Source organism: Rhamphochromis longiceps, linkage group LG1 (genome assembly GCF_057381845.1).
Source record: "Rhamphochromis longiceps isolate RC_006_pf linkage group LG1, R_longiceps_female_GT1.1, whole genome shotgun sequence".
NCBI lineage: Eukaryota > Metazoa > Chordata > Actinopteri > Cichliformes > Cichlidae > Rhamphochromis > Rhamphochromis longiceps.
Window position 1 is genome coordinate 11537312 of NC_140557.1, and position 15967 is coordinate 11553278.

Consider the following 15967-nt stretch of genomic DNA (forward strand, 5'->3'; position numbering starts at 1 on the left):
AGCTGTGAACTGAATAGGAAAGTGAATAATTAACACCCTCCTCCTTCTCTTGCACCTTACAAACTACTATTTAAGGGCATTTGGGCCATGTAATTAACTCAAAGCTGCTCTTTTTTTCCTCTCTCTCTATTTTTGTACCAGTTTATATAAAAAAAAAAGTTAAAACATGAAGATTTCCTAACAAATGAGAGAAATGTCTACAACCAGTTTTTGTACTGTGTACTGACTGGAACATTATGATGTGCTGCTAATTTGGGGTAAGAAGTGTAGGTGGATTTCACAACAATGACTAGCAGAAGAACATTCATAGTGAAAAGAAAAATCAAAAGTGAAAGTGCATTACTTTACATTCTCAGGGGTAAACTGTTATAATGAAGCTGTGGAGCCAACAGCACGAGATGTGGGAAACGTTTCCATGCCAGCCAGTTATGTGAGGTCACCAGAGTTCACTGCTTGCACCTCACTAACAAACTTTATCCAGGAGTCTGTATTAATAAAAATAACATCAGTGGCGTCACTCTTTTTAAGTTGTAGTGCAGAAAGATACAGCATGTGTATATGTTTATACTAATATAATCTAATATAATATAATGAGTTTCTATTAAGTTACTTGACCTTCCCCTTCTTCAGTCTGGGACTTGGACACTTTTTAGACATGATTTATTGCAGTGTGTCAAATTAATGTTAGATCGGCAGGACAGGTAATGTTTCCTATTTAGCTCCCACGTTAGCCAATAGCCACTACCATACTGATAACTTAACAGATGGCTTACGTTAGTTGTGTGCGCTGCCCATGTTAGCATTGAAAATGATACAGTTCTTAGACGTTGCTGAAACAGCAGCTTGGCTGACCTCTCGACTGACCTCTCATAACATGCTGTTCGGTGTTGTGCGTATCAACTACTTTTCATGTGTTCGACTGTTAGTGAGGGGAGGGGCTGCGTGCCTGCCTGTTTCCAACCGGGTTCCATAGTTACAGTAACCTTATTTTCAAGGTTTTCTACTGACCACAGAGTCTGTACTTATCCCACTGAGGCTGACTATAATTTATGAGTGTTTATTTAATAGATAACAGCGAAACGGTCCTCTTTTACACTCTGCTCTCTGACTGGTCATTAATTCTGCACCCCATTCACTGCTGCTTGCCAGATGTTGTCAGAAGCGAGCTACCCATTTATGTCACGTCTTCATGATCCCATGAGAAGTGACTGACAGTTATTACACATTGATCTGACAGGGTGGTACCAAGTGATGCAAAACCAGTCCTTCACAGTCCCAGAGCTGGTGTCAGGTGGTCCTTTTTTGGCTTGGTGCTATTGTTGGGCCCATATTATTTTAACTTTTAAAAATGGTCTTGTCAACAAAATGCGCTGTGTAATAAGAGCAGAGCTGGGTCTTATTTCTAGAAATACTGAACTGTAAAGTGATCCTGCTCAAGAAAGAAACAACATTTAGAGAAGAACTGCAGTTTCATCTAGCTGTTATGTTCAGCGTGGAATGGTTCGGTTTGATGGGTTTCAATATGGTATGCTGGTGTTTTGGGACATAAATTTCCTTTTTCATTATTTCATGAGAACATGAACTACAAATGAATAAAATGTGGAGATTTTCTTTGGTTACTTCTAAGATTTCATTGGTTCTTTGATTCATTTATGAAGCCTTATCCTCACATAAGGAAGATAAATGTCAAGCTCTGCTCAATAATTAGCTTAAACAAAGACACCCACTTTATAAATAGTCTGACTTCCTCCTCTTCCTTGATTCCCTGTGGCTATAATCTCTGGTTTGTTAGAGGAAGTAAAGGCTAAGTTATTTCAAAGAAACACGTGGAAATTTTGCTGTTATTTGAACTGTTGTTCAAATAAAAGGGACGTAACTTTTATCTGATGCTCAGCCGCCAGAATGTGAAAAATGAGCCTCTATTGAACTGTGCGCGGTGCTGAACAACAACACATGCTCAGCAAAATATTTCCTCCCTATACTGGTGTTTTTAAAACAGTTTTTGTGTGCTTCCTTGACTTTGACAGTGACATACAGTCCAGCAGGTTATGACTATGTGGTTTTGTGTATGTGTAAGTGTGTCTCTGGCCTGCTGGATAATGGCCAGCAGCCTCCGTGGTGTGGACGGTCATTTGGCAGAGCTGAGGAACGGAAGGTGTAGGAGGTGGGAGGAGAAGGGAAGAACAGGAAGACTGACGACTTATTGATGAAATGAGAAATCTCTAGCTCAGCCTGATAACCTCCCTCCCTCTCACTTAGTGATGAATGGCATCCAGCACTGGAGCTCAAGCAGCTCACACATGGCTTTGTGCACGTCGGTGCTGCATTTGTCGATATATATTCTGCATTTCCATTAGATATTCACACACGCGGTGATGAGAGAACAGCATTTCAATTAGCCGTTGGTGTTTCGCTCGGTAAATACAAAAGCAAAAATATCTGACGACATGAACTTTCTTTCTTATTCTTTTAAATTTGATAGATTCAATGATTCAGCGGTTCACTGAAAAAGCAGCAGTAGGTTAGTCAATATTGAAAATAACTGAGTTACTCCAACGTCACTCATCCATAAATCACATGATGTTGTTTGGCTTTTGATGAAAACATGATGAAATCGTTACTTATGTAAGAGCCGATTCCTAGAGCCAAGCAGGTTTTTGAAATGGAAAGTGAGGAGGTAACGTGACTTTCACATTACAGTTCTGGTATGAAAACCACTATATAGACGCCCTTATCATGCTTTCTGTGATGATGTCACTTGAGCGTAATTTGGTCCGTCGAGGAAATATTTATATATAACTGCAGTTATTGTTATTATTGTGTTTTATGGTCACACACTACAACTGGTATGACAATGAATGATTTTTAACAAGCTTGCAGATGGACATAGACACAAAGGCACCAAAATTAGCAGCACGTCTGCAAGGAAGCAATGGGTACTGGCAAGAGAGTTCTCTCAGGCCTCTGATATCCCACTGAGTCGGTCTGTGCCAAGCCAAGGATGGCAGACCCACTATCCAGACCCACTATCCATCCGTCACAGCTGAGTGGATTGGGAGGGGGGTAAGGAGTAGAGATGAGGGACTGGGCAACCGCTATGGCGCAGGTTGGAGGTGCTGAAGTCATTCATTTTAAAGGTAAGATTAATGACACCATTAATCCATGTCTGGGCCACTGCAGAGGAGGACAGGGCAGAATTCATACCCGCTGCTGGCTACCTGGGGCCTGCGGCACACATGCATGAGCTCTGCTAATGCACGCGTGCATGCACAGAGGCTGCTCTCGTGCGCTCCTTAACACTTTTCACTGAGTCATTTTATATGTCAAGTAGCCATTTGCCCTGAAGTGGTGAAGGAACTTCAGGCTGTAGTTTGTGTCCTTGTTGGAGGCAGTTACTTTATGGGAGTTATTGGTCTGATTTTTATTGGCTGGCTGCTGAGAGAACAAGCGAGAGCATGACAGACTCACTGAATTACTAATAGACAAACTGATAGCACAAACCTCACCTCAGACCTGTGTGTGTGTGTGTGTGTGTGTGTGTGTGTGTGTGTGTGTGTGTGTGTGTGGTTTTTTTGGTTTTTTTTTTCTCTGCGGAATCGACGGTTGAGCTAGAGTGGAAATCGGCCTGTTGACACTCTGGTGTGACAGGGAGCATTTAGGTGTGAGTATGTGCGAGTGGGCGGCTAGCACTCTGCAGCTGTTGAAGGACACGAAAAGAACAGATGGGGAACCAACAAAAAAAAAACTGGAAAGACTGGAACACTCGGCACTCACAGGGATGCAAATGTACAATATACTTAAGCCAGTACAAAACATTTAAAGGCATAGAAGGCTCTGCTTCTTTTTTCTTTTTTGTATGACAGAAAGATTCAAAATGTGCCTCATTAGTTTATTAGTTTCAGTGGCATGAATTTTGAGGTGATAGTGTGTGAATGTTCATAAATCTCATAAAGTAGAAAGCCAGTCTCAGAGTGTTACAGTTTGTGTTTGTCACTTTTGTAACTGTACAGTTCCAGCCGTGCTCGCGTGCAGTTTAAGCTCACCTCCACATTCACCTGACTTTAGGTGAATGTGTTTTAAGGACAGCGAAAGAATGAAACAGAGGAAGGAGATGCTCTGCAGTGCATACAAAAGAACAGCTTTATAGTGTCTGAAATTTCATTCAAGCTCCAGTTCTGATGTCTCACATCAGATATTTCACCAAACCACCCAGAATGTCTCAGGCTCATTTCATTAGAGACTTAGAAAAATGAGAAATATTGCGATTACATTTTTTCTGGCACTTTAAATTTCTTATATACAGTGTTACTACTCACTGTTGTTTCTGGGTGCTTCTGGGTGAAACGGGTTATTTTTATATCTGATTGCTCGCGCTTGTCTGTGTGAGCAGTGCAGTCCGAAGACACTTGGCCGGTAACTGCTGTTTCATTGTGATTAATGCAGGTGGAGAGGCCCGTTGACAAAAAGGTTTGGATTCAGAGGGTTTGAAGTGCCAGCATACTTCTTCTCTCCTTTTCTTTCTGCCTTCTTTGTCTTGTTTTTTGCTCTAGTATTCACCTCATGGTTTTTCAGGTTCTTGCTATCATCTAGCCAGGAGGCAGAAGTCTGGGACATTCCTGTTGTCCCTGTGATAGACAATGGATTAAGCTCCTTTATAATAAGCCTTGTTGTCTTGTAAAATAACCCAGCTTTTTTTTTCCTTCCCTGGAAGCCAATTTACTGGTGACATTTATTCAGGAATGACCTTCTCCGGATTTGTCTTCCACAGACACACGCCGTTATCTCCCCTAGCAGAGTAATCCAGCTATTATTGTAGCTTGATTTAAACATTTACCCTTTCCTTTTTTTTAGTTTTTATGTCTTCACGTCTTTGTGCTGAACAATGAACACGTGTGTACTATTTCTATTAATGCTGTATCACCTAACAGTCATTTTGGCTCCAGCGCATCTGTTCTGCTTTGCTCCGTTCGGCTCACGAGCACGTGATGTCAGAGTCCCTCTTCTTTATAGAAGATGCCATCCTAAACTTGAGGTGACTAATTAAAATAGGGAACCAGCACTATAAAGACACAAGGGAGATTATAACCTTATCAGAGCATGTCAAGTGTGTGTTCTAAGATTCGAGATCCAATTAGCCAGATGGATGGTTACAGCATAACACGCTCTCCTGTGCATACATTCCCATCTGCATGTTTTAAGCCTGGTGCTGGGGAAAAAAAATCTTTTTAGGTCTTTAAAACTGCAAGTTTTTGTAGCAAACATTTAAATCAGAATGAGAATACTTTAATAAACCCTAAGGAAATTATGTGGGTTACTGTTGCTCCAAGACAGTAACAGTAACAGACTAAACTAATTAAATAATACAATATATTACAAAGTTTACAAATTTAAGAAATGGCACTAATATATACAAATCACTCAATTCTAAATATCAAGAATATTTCAGTAGTGAAATATATAACATTGACATTTAACTCTAACCTGTGAACTTTGCACACACTCTACAGTAAAATAATAAATGACAGAGTGTAACTATTGCAGTGTTTACAGTGTGTTAGGTGGAGGAGTTGTACAGGGAGATGGCCACGAGCAGGAACGATTTCCTGTGTCGTTCAGTGGTGCTTTTTGGTAATCTCAGTCTGTCACTGAACATGCTCCTTTGACTAGCCAGCACGTCATGGAGTGGGTGGGAGCTATTTTCCAGCATTGTCCTTATCTTGGACAACATCCGCCTCTCAGACACCACCCTAAGGGAGTCCAGCTCCATCCCCACAACATTACTGGCCTTGCGGATCAGTTTATTGAGTCTGTTGGCATCTGCGACCCTCAACCTGCTGCCCCAGCATGCAACAGCATAGAGGATGGCACTGGCCACAACAGACTCGTAAAAAATCCTCAATATTGTCTGACAGATGCTGAAAGACCTCAGAAAATAGAGACGACTCTGGCCCTTCCTGTAGAGTCCAGTGGTGTTTTTAACCCAGTCAAGTTTAGTGTCTATGTACACTCAAAGATATTTATAGTCTTCCACAATGTCCACATTGACCCCCTGGATTGAAACAGGGGTCAAGGTTTTCCAGAAAAAGAAAAGATACACATTTGCAGCTATAAGACCAACACTAGCATTTAAACGTGGCATTGGGAGACTATGGCAGCTGTTGTTGTGTCTTAAATCTTTTTTTTTTTTTTTAAAGATGAAATATTTCACACAGGCAATCTGTGACCTTTTCCCCTCATTACTGATTCCCAGTGTTGGGAAGGTTACTTTTAAAATGTATTCCGTTACAGAATACAGAATACATGCCCCAAAATGTATTCTGTAACGTATTCCGTTACGTTACTCAATGAGAGTAACGTATTCTGAATACTTTGGATTACTTAATATATTATCGTGCTTTTTACAACAACGTGAATGTACTATTGCTGTGTGATTTATTACTATTACTGCAGGTCCGCGACTCCGAACTGTAGTAAAGGGACCTCTGACTAATACGGCGGGGTCCCTGTCGGCTTGTAGCCGAAAAAATAGCTTTACTTTGTTGTGTGGGTCAATTTTTCTTGCGAGAGACAGAGAGAGGCGTTGAAAGACTGCTCCAACGGAACTTATTGTTTTCGGAGGAAAACACGAACACGGTGTACAGTCGAGTCTTAATAGCTTACTTACAACTGGGCTCGTCAGGCACTCTTCTTGGCTGCAGTGGTTATTATTATATTTACATGCTTCCAGCTCCCGTTTTTCCTCGACGACAACTCGTACCTTTCCACTCGCCTTTTTCTCCCTCCTCGCGCTCACAGACACATAACGTGTATGGCAGTCCATTCTCCCTGCAACACGGACTATACTGCCCATGATGCTACATTCTTTAGAGCTATGCTTGTAGCATTCTGCCTGTTAGCTTAGCACAACAACAACAACGAAAAGGCGCTCTCTCACCCAGGAAACACACAGTCGCAGAAAGAGAGAGAGAGCGTCGCCCTGTAACCATGGCAACCGTAACGCTGCCGCCTGGAACGAAAGAACGTAGCTGTCAAACAAAACCCAAACAGTCCTGACCCGCGACAAAATGAAACAGGAAAGTACCGCAGTGTAATCCATTTATTTCAACAAAGTAACTGTATTCTGAATACCACCTTTTTAAACGGTAACTGTAACGGAATACAGTTACTCATATTTTGTATTCTAAATACGTAACGGCGGTACATGTATTCCGTTACTCCCCAACACTGCTGATTCCATCAGGAGGATAATTGCTCTTTGGAAAGCCTAATATTTGTCATTACGGGACAAAATTCAGAGTTTGGTGTTCTTTCTCTCTAGGTCTGTAGCACACCCTACTCTCTTTGTTCACATCCCATCTTATCAATCACACAGTGCGATCGTGGGTGCAATGAGGTAAGGCGCTGGGTCTGCCCGGGGCCCGGCTGGTGGGTATGGGTTGTAATAGTTTGGTGCAGCCTGTTAATTTGATACGGTGTGTGGCTGAGGAGCCTCATTAAGGGCAGCAGCTCACCGAAGGAAATGCGGCTCTCCATCACCAGCAGGACACCACTGGCAAGAGCAAAATGGGATGGAGGTAAATAGATGGAGGAAAGGAAGAGACATCATTTGGAAAGAGGATGAAAGTGAAGGAGAAAAGACTCTAGGTCTGACAGTATTAAAACAGCAAACATAAGTGGAGAAGCAATGGGGACACTGAAGGGGCACTGATATACTCTCATCCATAGACCATAAATACTCCATTCAGAAAGGAGTTGTTGTTTTTTTTTTTTGTTTTTTTAATAAACCTTACACACAGTTTTCCCCAGAATAGTTTACCTGTCATTTAGACTAAAATAAATCTTTGAGATGAAAGTCAGAAAGTATACTCGAGGCTGTCATTTTTATTCTCAACGGCATTGTTGGTTTAGAGAGTGAGTGTGGGAGGCTGAGTGTTTGTGACAGTAGAGAAGCAGAAGAAATGGCACAGGATTGCTATCACCAGCCAACCAGAATGAGTATGAAGATGGAGGCTGAGAGAGGGGAAAAAAAATATTGGAGAAACAAATAAGAGGAGAGAAGAGGCAAGGAAGCAGAGAATGAGGTAGTACAGCGAGAGAGGTTCATTTCCATTCAAGCATTGCATTTTGTCGCCTGCTCTGTGCACCAGTGTGGTCTCACTTTTTTTTGTAGCACAGAGGAGATGAGATGCAGCCACGGACAGAGTGAATTATTAATGTAAAAATCTCCTTCTCCACCGAATCCAATAAGTTGCCTATGATTTGGCTGTCAGAAAGATTGGTGGTCTGGATAAGGGAAACTCGTGGATGTCGAGCCTTGAGTTCTACTCCCCAGGTAATTGACTCGTGCGCTGTATTGACTTTCTGGTGGTGGTGATTAAGGGAGCTGGGGCCAGACTTGAGCACAGACTCGGGAGGGTGGGACCTCACAGCAAGCCTATCCCTTGTGGCCCTTGCCCAGAGCAACAGGGTCATGGTTAACCCACATCTCAGTGATCTGAAAATACTGATGGCTGTATTGATGCAGATGAGTGGATACTTGGAACTGAAGTAGTGTCTTTGCTTTTGCTTCTTCTGCTGTGTTCTTCTCTCACGCATCCTTACTTCTTATGTTAGGTTATTCAATCTTCAAAACTAAATGGGAAAGAGGACACATTCCTTCAGTCTGGGTAGTTTCATATTTAGCTTCCTACAAACTATTTTGCAGTGAAATTGATTTCCTTCTAACAACTGCTTCTTTTCACAGTTTTATTCCCATTTTATTAGGTGTATATATTTGACTGTGGAGCGATAATTTGATTTGTTTTCTATTTTTATGTTTCTAAAACACAGGTTTGCTATTCTTCAAAGCACACAATTTTCCTGTCTTTGTAGCACAGTTTGAATTTATGAGTTGTACTTAGCTTGTGCAACATTTTGATTCAAAACATGTCTTCTCCATTGCATATGTCTTTCTCCTTTTTTCCATAGCTGTCTATCTTTTGTCAGGGAGTATATCAGAAAAAGAAAGCGAGTCAGAGTGGGTTGTGGGTTGTGAAGTTACCTCAGAGAAATCCAGCAGGAGCTAGAAGCTGACCGCTGTTCATGTGGGATCACTACAGGGGATAAAGCACTGGCTGGTTGACCTGGAGTCGTCCCTGGCGGACAGTTAGGCTACCTGATTGTACTGGTTCATGCCTTCACAATACAGAATGACAATAGATTTTTTTGGGACTGAAAAACAGGAACTGAAGCTACACATTGTAAGTTCTTTTTTTCTTTTTTAGTTTTAGGAAAAACTAAAGGTATAGTTGTCCATATTCATCCCTTTCTTTTCTGAGTTACAGCAGCCTGTGGTGCTTTTTACAGAAGAGCATTTGCATTTCAAATGACCATTGTCCAAATCTCTAAACAATCAAAGTTCAGTATAATCATGACATCATTAATACCAAGCTGACAGTTATCCTCTCAGATTACGGCATCTTTTAACCTGTGTTTATTTTCTCTCTGTATGATTAATGCTACTTCAGATTTCAGAGTCAGTGCCCTGTTAGGGATAACGCAACCTCACAGTCTCTGGTTTGGTCTTAAAACAACATCAGTCTAACTTCCAGCATATATGTGTCCTTGTTTAACCAGCCAGATGTGTCATCTGTGATCTGACTCATCCTCTGAAGAATCGTGGCCAGTCTTCACTTTACTGTTGGTTAGCCAGTGAGCAAGCATGGCTGAACACACACACACACACACACACGGACCTTCCTTTTAACCTTCATGGCGTCACTTGCTCTTGAGTTACTGCCACTCGCTGTTAGTAAATTGGATCTGCACTGGCAAACACGGCACATGCCTTAGTCTATTATAAATCACTGCTTTTGTTTACATCCTAAGAATCAGAACATGTTATAGTCCGTCATGTTGGAAGCCTACTCAGAGGTGTGGCAGTTGTGATGTTTTACATTGACCTGATAGGATGTGAATTTAAGTCTTGTCTAAATACTACTGCATTGTATTGTCAGGAGACAGATTTTGATGATGTACCTTTGAGCACTGGTATATCTTCAGTCTACATAACCTTCCCTGTATTGTAACCTAAAATGGACATTATTAAAAATTATATATAGTTGATATAATAGAGGTAGTTGACTCCCCCAGATTCTTTACCTATGAATAAAACAGGAGCATATTGGAACTTTTTACAACAGAGCCACAGACACACCAAATATTATACACAGAATCCTATATCCTGTCTTGAAATATTGTCAAAGCATATTTGTATTAAGCAGTATCAGCCTGCGTTATATTTGGGCTTGTGCGTGGCTCGGACACTGTTCATGATGACGAGCACCTAAAGCGTTGGGCTTGAAGGAGTAAAAGTGAAGAGAGTGGCAATAAATATCCCAAAAACCACAACTAGTGACATTTCCGATTTTCAGGCCTCGCTGACAGCAGGAAATCCTCCATCCTGTTAAGAGTGGCTTTATGGTGCGCCTTTCACTGCTCGAGCAGTCACCAATCACCCAGAGCCAAAGAGACACATCCAGTGCAGCAACGTGTGTGTTAAAATGGTCCTCAGGTGCACAAGAATCAATTTGCACTGTGCCCACGTCAGTTGGTTTTTTGATGTGGTGTTTTTATTTGGGGTATTTATTTTTCCAGTGATACTTACAGACATGATGCTTGATAATGCAACCATTTCACCCTTTTCATATGTGCAAGCACATCAGTATTGTGTGCTGAGTGCTCCTGAATGTGAGTGAAGAAAACCTCTTCACAGTGCTGTTTTCTGCAGGCAGTAATTTCATTATCAGACCTCAGAGCTCATTAAACCCAAGCAGATGTGGCAGACAGAGATGTGTTGCTTACACAAGGCAGCAGGTGAATTAGAGACCAGTCTAAGTAGCATGTGCTGTATGTCTGTGTCTCAATACAGTCTAGATAAGATTAAATGTTAATTAGAATATGTTTAATAGTTGAAATACATTTTTAAACGTTTAATAAGTCAAGCCTATGTTAGGAAAAATGATAGTAAACATTGAATTATTCTTTCTTTATTTAATTAATTGTAACAGCTTTACATTTATTATTTACATTGTCTTATTTTTATGAAAACACTATCATTAATCATATTTAAATCACAAGTCTTGCAAAAAAATGTTTATTAACACATCACATTTGCATCTTATGATATCACATAAGCAGCGTGAAATTTCTTTCTGATGAAAAATGGATTCTGCCATGAAGTTCATTTGAAAGTGAGATTAAAGAGTAATTACAACTTCACATCCAGTGATTATTGCCTCGTGAATATAATCAATATCTTTGTTTACTCAGGACAATTCCAGTGCCTGTTTTGCTTCTTGCTCTGATTGAGTGGGGTGATTGGGACCATGTTATTATTCATGATGATGCCAGAGTATCTCAGTAGGCTGAGCATATGTGCTTTCTTTTGAACTTTTATCATTAAGATAAATGACTGAGATTAGTTAGAAAGGCGTTAGGCTTTCCTTTAGAGTTTCCAAAGGTGGGAAGTTTTTTGCATTCCACCAGAGTGGATCCATTGCCAGTAAAGTGAAACATTTAAGACCTGCCACTCTCAGAAATTCAGAAGTAAATGATTAACCGATTCCACTCAGTTGTTCCATTATTTCCTCGTCTGTTCATATGCGCTCGTGTTGCACTCACTGAAAAACAAAGCAAAGGTATTCATTACTTTCAACCCCTCCATCTCAGGGTTAACCCTCCACTGCCCTGCATAAGTCCACAGATGTCTGGCCTCACCGTGCTCCTCTCTGCTCCCGCTCAGTGCTCCGTCAGCAGGCCCACGTGTCACTGTCAGTGGGTCACTAGCAGGGCATCCAGGCTTGGACTCCAAGCCCATCAACACCTCCCTGGGGTCCCCGAGGCCACCTGCAGACTATCTGTGCCAGGTCAAGCCAGGCCAGTCGTGGGGTCGAATGGAGGTGGACTATGTCCTGAGGAAAAAGCCGAAGAAGGAGCAGAAGCTCTGCCCTGCTTAGAGCATATGGTCTTCCCAGCTATCCTGGAGCCTGTTGGTCACCTCTGAATGGAACCCCTCACAAAAGCAGGCTTTGTCAGTGTGTGCGCCGTAGTGAAGCTGTGCCTGTCCTTCTTTTTGGCAGAGACCTGCTGCTCGGTGGGCACTGGGACACGAGAATGAGCAAAGAACAGCTGGCCCATTCAGAGCAGACTGCTGCCCCACAGGAAACCCTCTCCATATCCTCTCTGCCTAGCTCATCAGCACCCACAAACACACAGAGGAGACTTGGCTCTATTTCTTTCCCTTCTCACTCCATTCTTTTTGCTGCCTTTGTGTCCCCTGGCTGCCTTCTCAGTTTGGATTTAGCAAATAGAATAAACAGGACAGATAAAGCAGACTGAAGTGAACAACTTCAGTCAAAACGATTCTCCACACCAAAGGCTGGTGGTGCATAGTAATTTTAAGTTAACTGCAAGTATCAAAGAACATTATGCGTGCGATTTCTGCCTATGGACATGGTGTTGGTGCTAGTCAGAGAACGGTGAGACTCACTCGACAAGAGAATGAAGTTGTGTACAATGCTTTTTGTATGTGATGTCGTTAATTAGACAGTGTGTTAGCTTAGATTCTTTTTCCAAAGTGCGAAGGAATGAAGCAGTCTAATTTGATTACATTGATTTAACTAGAAAAGAGAGTGACAATGAACTCATTCTCATGTTGTTCCTGGAAACACATTTAGCTAAGTCAGTCTGACTTCGAGCCAACACATCCCCTGTGGTTGTTTTGTGACCATGCTCATGAAATTGTTTAAGATATTCATATGTACATATGGTCATTGCTCTTATTTATTTATTTATTTTCCATCTTTGACCCACTATGAGGGTATGCAAATACCCTGAGCACCCTGAAAGCTCTCCCCGCTTTGCTGGTACATTGATGTACTTGACATTACCAATGAATTCTGTGGAAAGGACAGCTCCTCAGGGATCAGATGGAGAGACCCTTACCCTCTTCAGTCTCTGCTCAGTAACCAGTACTCCCTCTGTGTTAAGAGGTAGGATTCAGTACAACAAAACACTTGAGCAATAAAGCCTCTATACTTGGATTGCACCAGGTGGGTAATTTCCTGACCATACAAAAGCAGTGTTGAGTCTCCAGGACCATCAGAATAACAACAGGCTTTTCTTATCCTGTATAACATTTTTACCCAGTAACCCCAGATGATTGTAACACCAAAGCCACTTAAGGGAACATTACCTAACTTTTTTTTTTTTTTTTTTTTTTTTTTTTTTGTAAAAGCCAGTTAAGATTTGATTTTTGAGATACTCGCTATTTTTAAGAAAACGACTTAAATGAAATATTTTCAGTTTAATGTGTGTGACAGTAGTAAAAAAACTGAAATGATGGCATTACAAAAGTATTTTTTAGTAACCTGTGGCCTTCAGCATGCTGGTGAACAATTTGAAGCCTCACATGCAGCAGACAGGATTATCAGTGCTAGGTAGTCCTGGGCCATGGTTGGCAAATAGAAAATTGGACTTTTAGGAAGCAGGAACAAATTTCCAGAGGTGGGACCAAGTCATTGTTTTGCAAGTCTCAAGTAAGTCTCAAGTCTTTATCCTCAAGTCTCAAGTCAAGTCTCAAGTAATGTCAGGCAAGTCCGAGTTGAGTCTCAAGTCACTGGTGTAAAAGTCCGAGTCAAGTCACAAGTCTTAAACTTTGAATTTCAAGTCCTTTCGAGTCTTTAAAAAAAAAAATGAAAAAAGAATGTTGCAGTTATGCTAAATGTAAATATTAGACCATGTAATTTTAAAATCTGTGTTTTTCTCAACACATGACAAAATAGTGAACTTAGAAAATATACACAAATTGTGAAATTGCACCTCTTTAAAATGCAGCTCAATTAAACCTAGCTCCAAGAATAATTTTCACCGACGGTTCTGAGATAAGCTGCATGTTATTCTTGGATGCGGTTGTAGGACCAGCTTTAAAATCGCATGACAAAAATATCATACATATTAAAAAAAACTGTATCACCAACGTAGCCTGGAAAACATTTGCTAGTTAGATGAAGTCAGCTATCTCATCGTAGCATATTTATATGCATATTTATAATCATACGGTTCTTGGAGTGAGTGCACACACTCATGAAGTTTAGTAACTTCCGGTCACTGCAACAAGCCCAGGTACAGTTTACCGACGGATGGGTGCAGGACCTTGAAACGCACCGTGTAGAACGAAAGACCATCGTACGTATCATAAGTTTACCAGTCTCACAAATCGTCGTCATAAATACACATTCGTTAACCGTTTATTAATATAACCTTTGAGCTCAACGGTAATTAATTAGTAGTGGAAATAATTTCTGGTACCCATCACAGAAATGTAGCAGTGACAATAATACTGTATGCTGTAATCGTACTGGGCAATTAGTGATACAAAACAACTGTTTTATCCTGTGAATAAAAGTATATGTTTTTGTCAATGTACCATAATAACAGAGGCGAAACGCAATATTGTGTCAGGACAATTCACTATTTATGCACAATAAACAAAGGAGCATAGCGCGACCATTTCTGTTCAGCGCCAGACTTGCTTGTAACCTATATCACCAATTATGTTATGAAAATGACGTATTAACTACTAAAAAACACTGACCTTCGTGTAAATGCTTGGAGCAGACTAACCTGTGAGCTGGAGTGTTCTGGGACGTTATATTTGATCTTTGAATGGCTGAAATCCAGGCCATCCGTCGCGTCTTTGTTACTTCGGAAACATGGCTCGAACAATTTCTCTTCAACGTCGTAATCCGATAACAACCGATCTCTTTACCCGTCGGCTTCCCGTGGCTGTCATGCAACACCGGCTATTGCAGTTAATAATACAACAGCTTCTTGACATTTTTGTGTTTCTTTTTATCGCTGTGTGACTGATTTCAATTGAAAGCCTGCGTGCGCTAGTACCTCTTGCCACGAGTTCCCAGAATCCTTTGCGGTTTTACCCCTGAATGACATCACATTTTCAATCTCTATATAATATGCATGTTAAGTTTTATATTTGGGGTGAAATATCAAGTCTTTTCAAGTAAACCGGTTCAAGTCCAATTCAAGTCCCAGGTCATTGGTGTAAAAGTCCAAGTCAAGTCACAAGTCTTAGAACATTTTTTCAAGTCAAGTCTAAAGTCATAAAATTTCTGACTCGAGTCCAAGTCATGTGACTCGAGTCCACACCTCTGCAAATTTCTACCTTCAAGAAGAAATTGAGAGATTTTTGTCTCTTGATTAGAAATCTTCCAGGGTGAGATTGACACTTTAGTAACAGGAAGTCATGTGAAAATGGAATTGGAGGTGGAAGTTATCAGTTTTCCAGTGGCTCAAATTCTCATTTGTAGTCATGATTTGTGTGAAGTGACCAAAAGAGTGAGAGAGCCACTTTTTTAGTTGTACAAGTGGCGTCATCCTCAGCATAGGGCAAGGAACCCAAGCTGCTATTATATGTGAACTTAAGACAGTGTTTAGCAAATCTGTTCGCCAAACATTTCTCAGTGGGATAATGTTTGTAACAGTGTGTATGCATAAACAGCTTTAGGCATAAGTTGATTTGATTGAGAAATGGATTTTAAAAAAATTGATTACTTTACAGTACTCCAAGGGCCAGATTTAGTAATGGTCTGCATTAGCAAAAAACAAACAAACAACCTCTTTAAACCCTTTTTAAAAAGCTACTCCCGGTGTTTACTAAAGGGGCACAGGGTCACTTTGGTGACTGAAAATGTTGGATACAGGTATTTTTCAAAGAGCCTTGCAATATGTGCTTGTAGAAGTTTTTCTTAGGGACAGACTTTGTGAGGGCCTATTCAACTGAATCACGGAAGCATGATTTGCTAAGGTTTGCAGCAGGCAATTTACTGCAACTTTTTTTTTTTTTTAATTGTATACAATATAATAAAAAGTATGCCTTATTTTATGCCTGGTGTTTTTGTGGGAGTTG

General features: G+C 40.8%; 1 protein-coding gene across 4 annotated transcripts in view; it reads left to right on the forward strand.

Moving 5' to 3' along the window:
* Positions 1 to 15967, forward strand: part of shf (Src homology 2 domain containing F) — a 91426-nt gene that overhangs the window by 22799 nt on the left and 52660 nt on the right. The gene's annotated exons all lie outside the window — the stretch shown is intronic.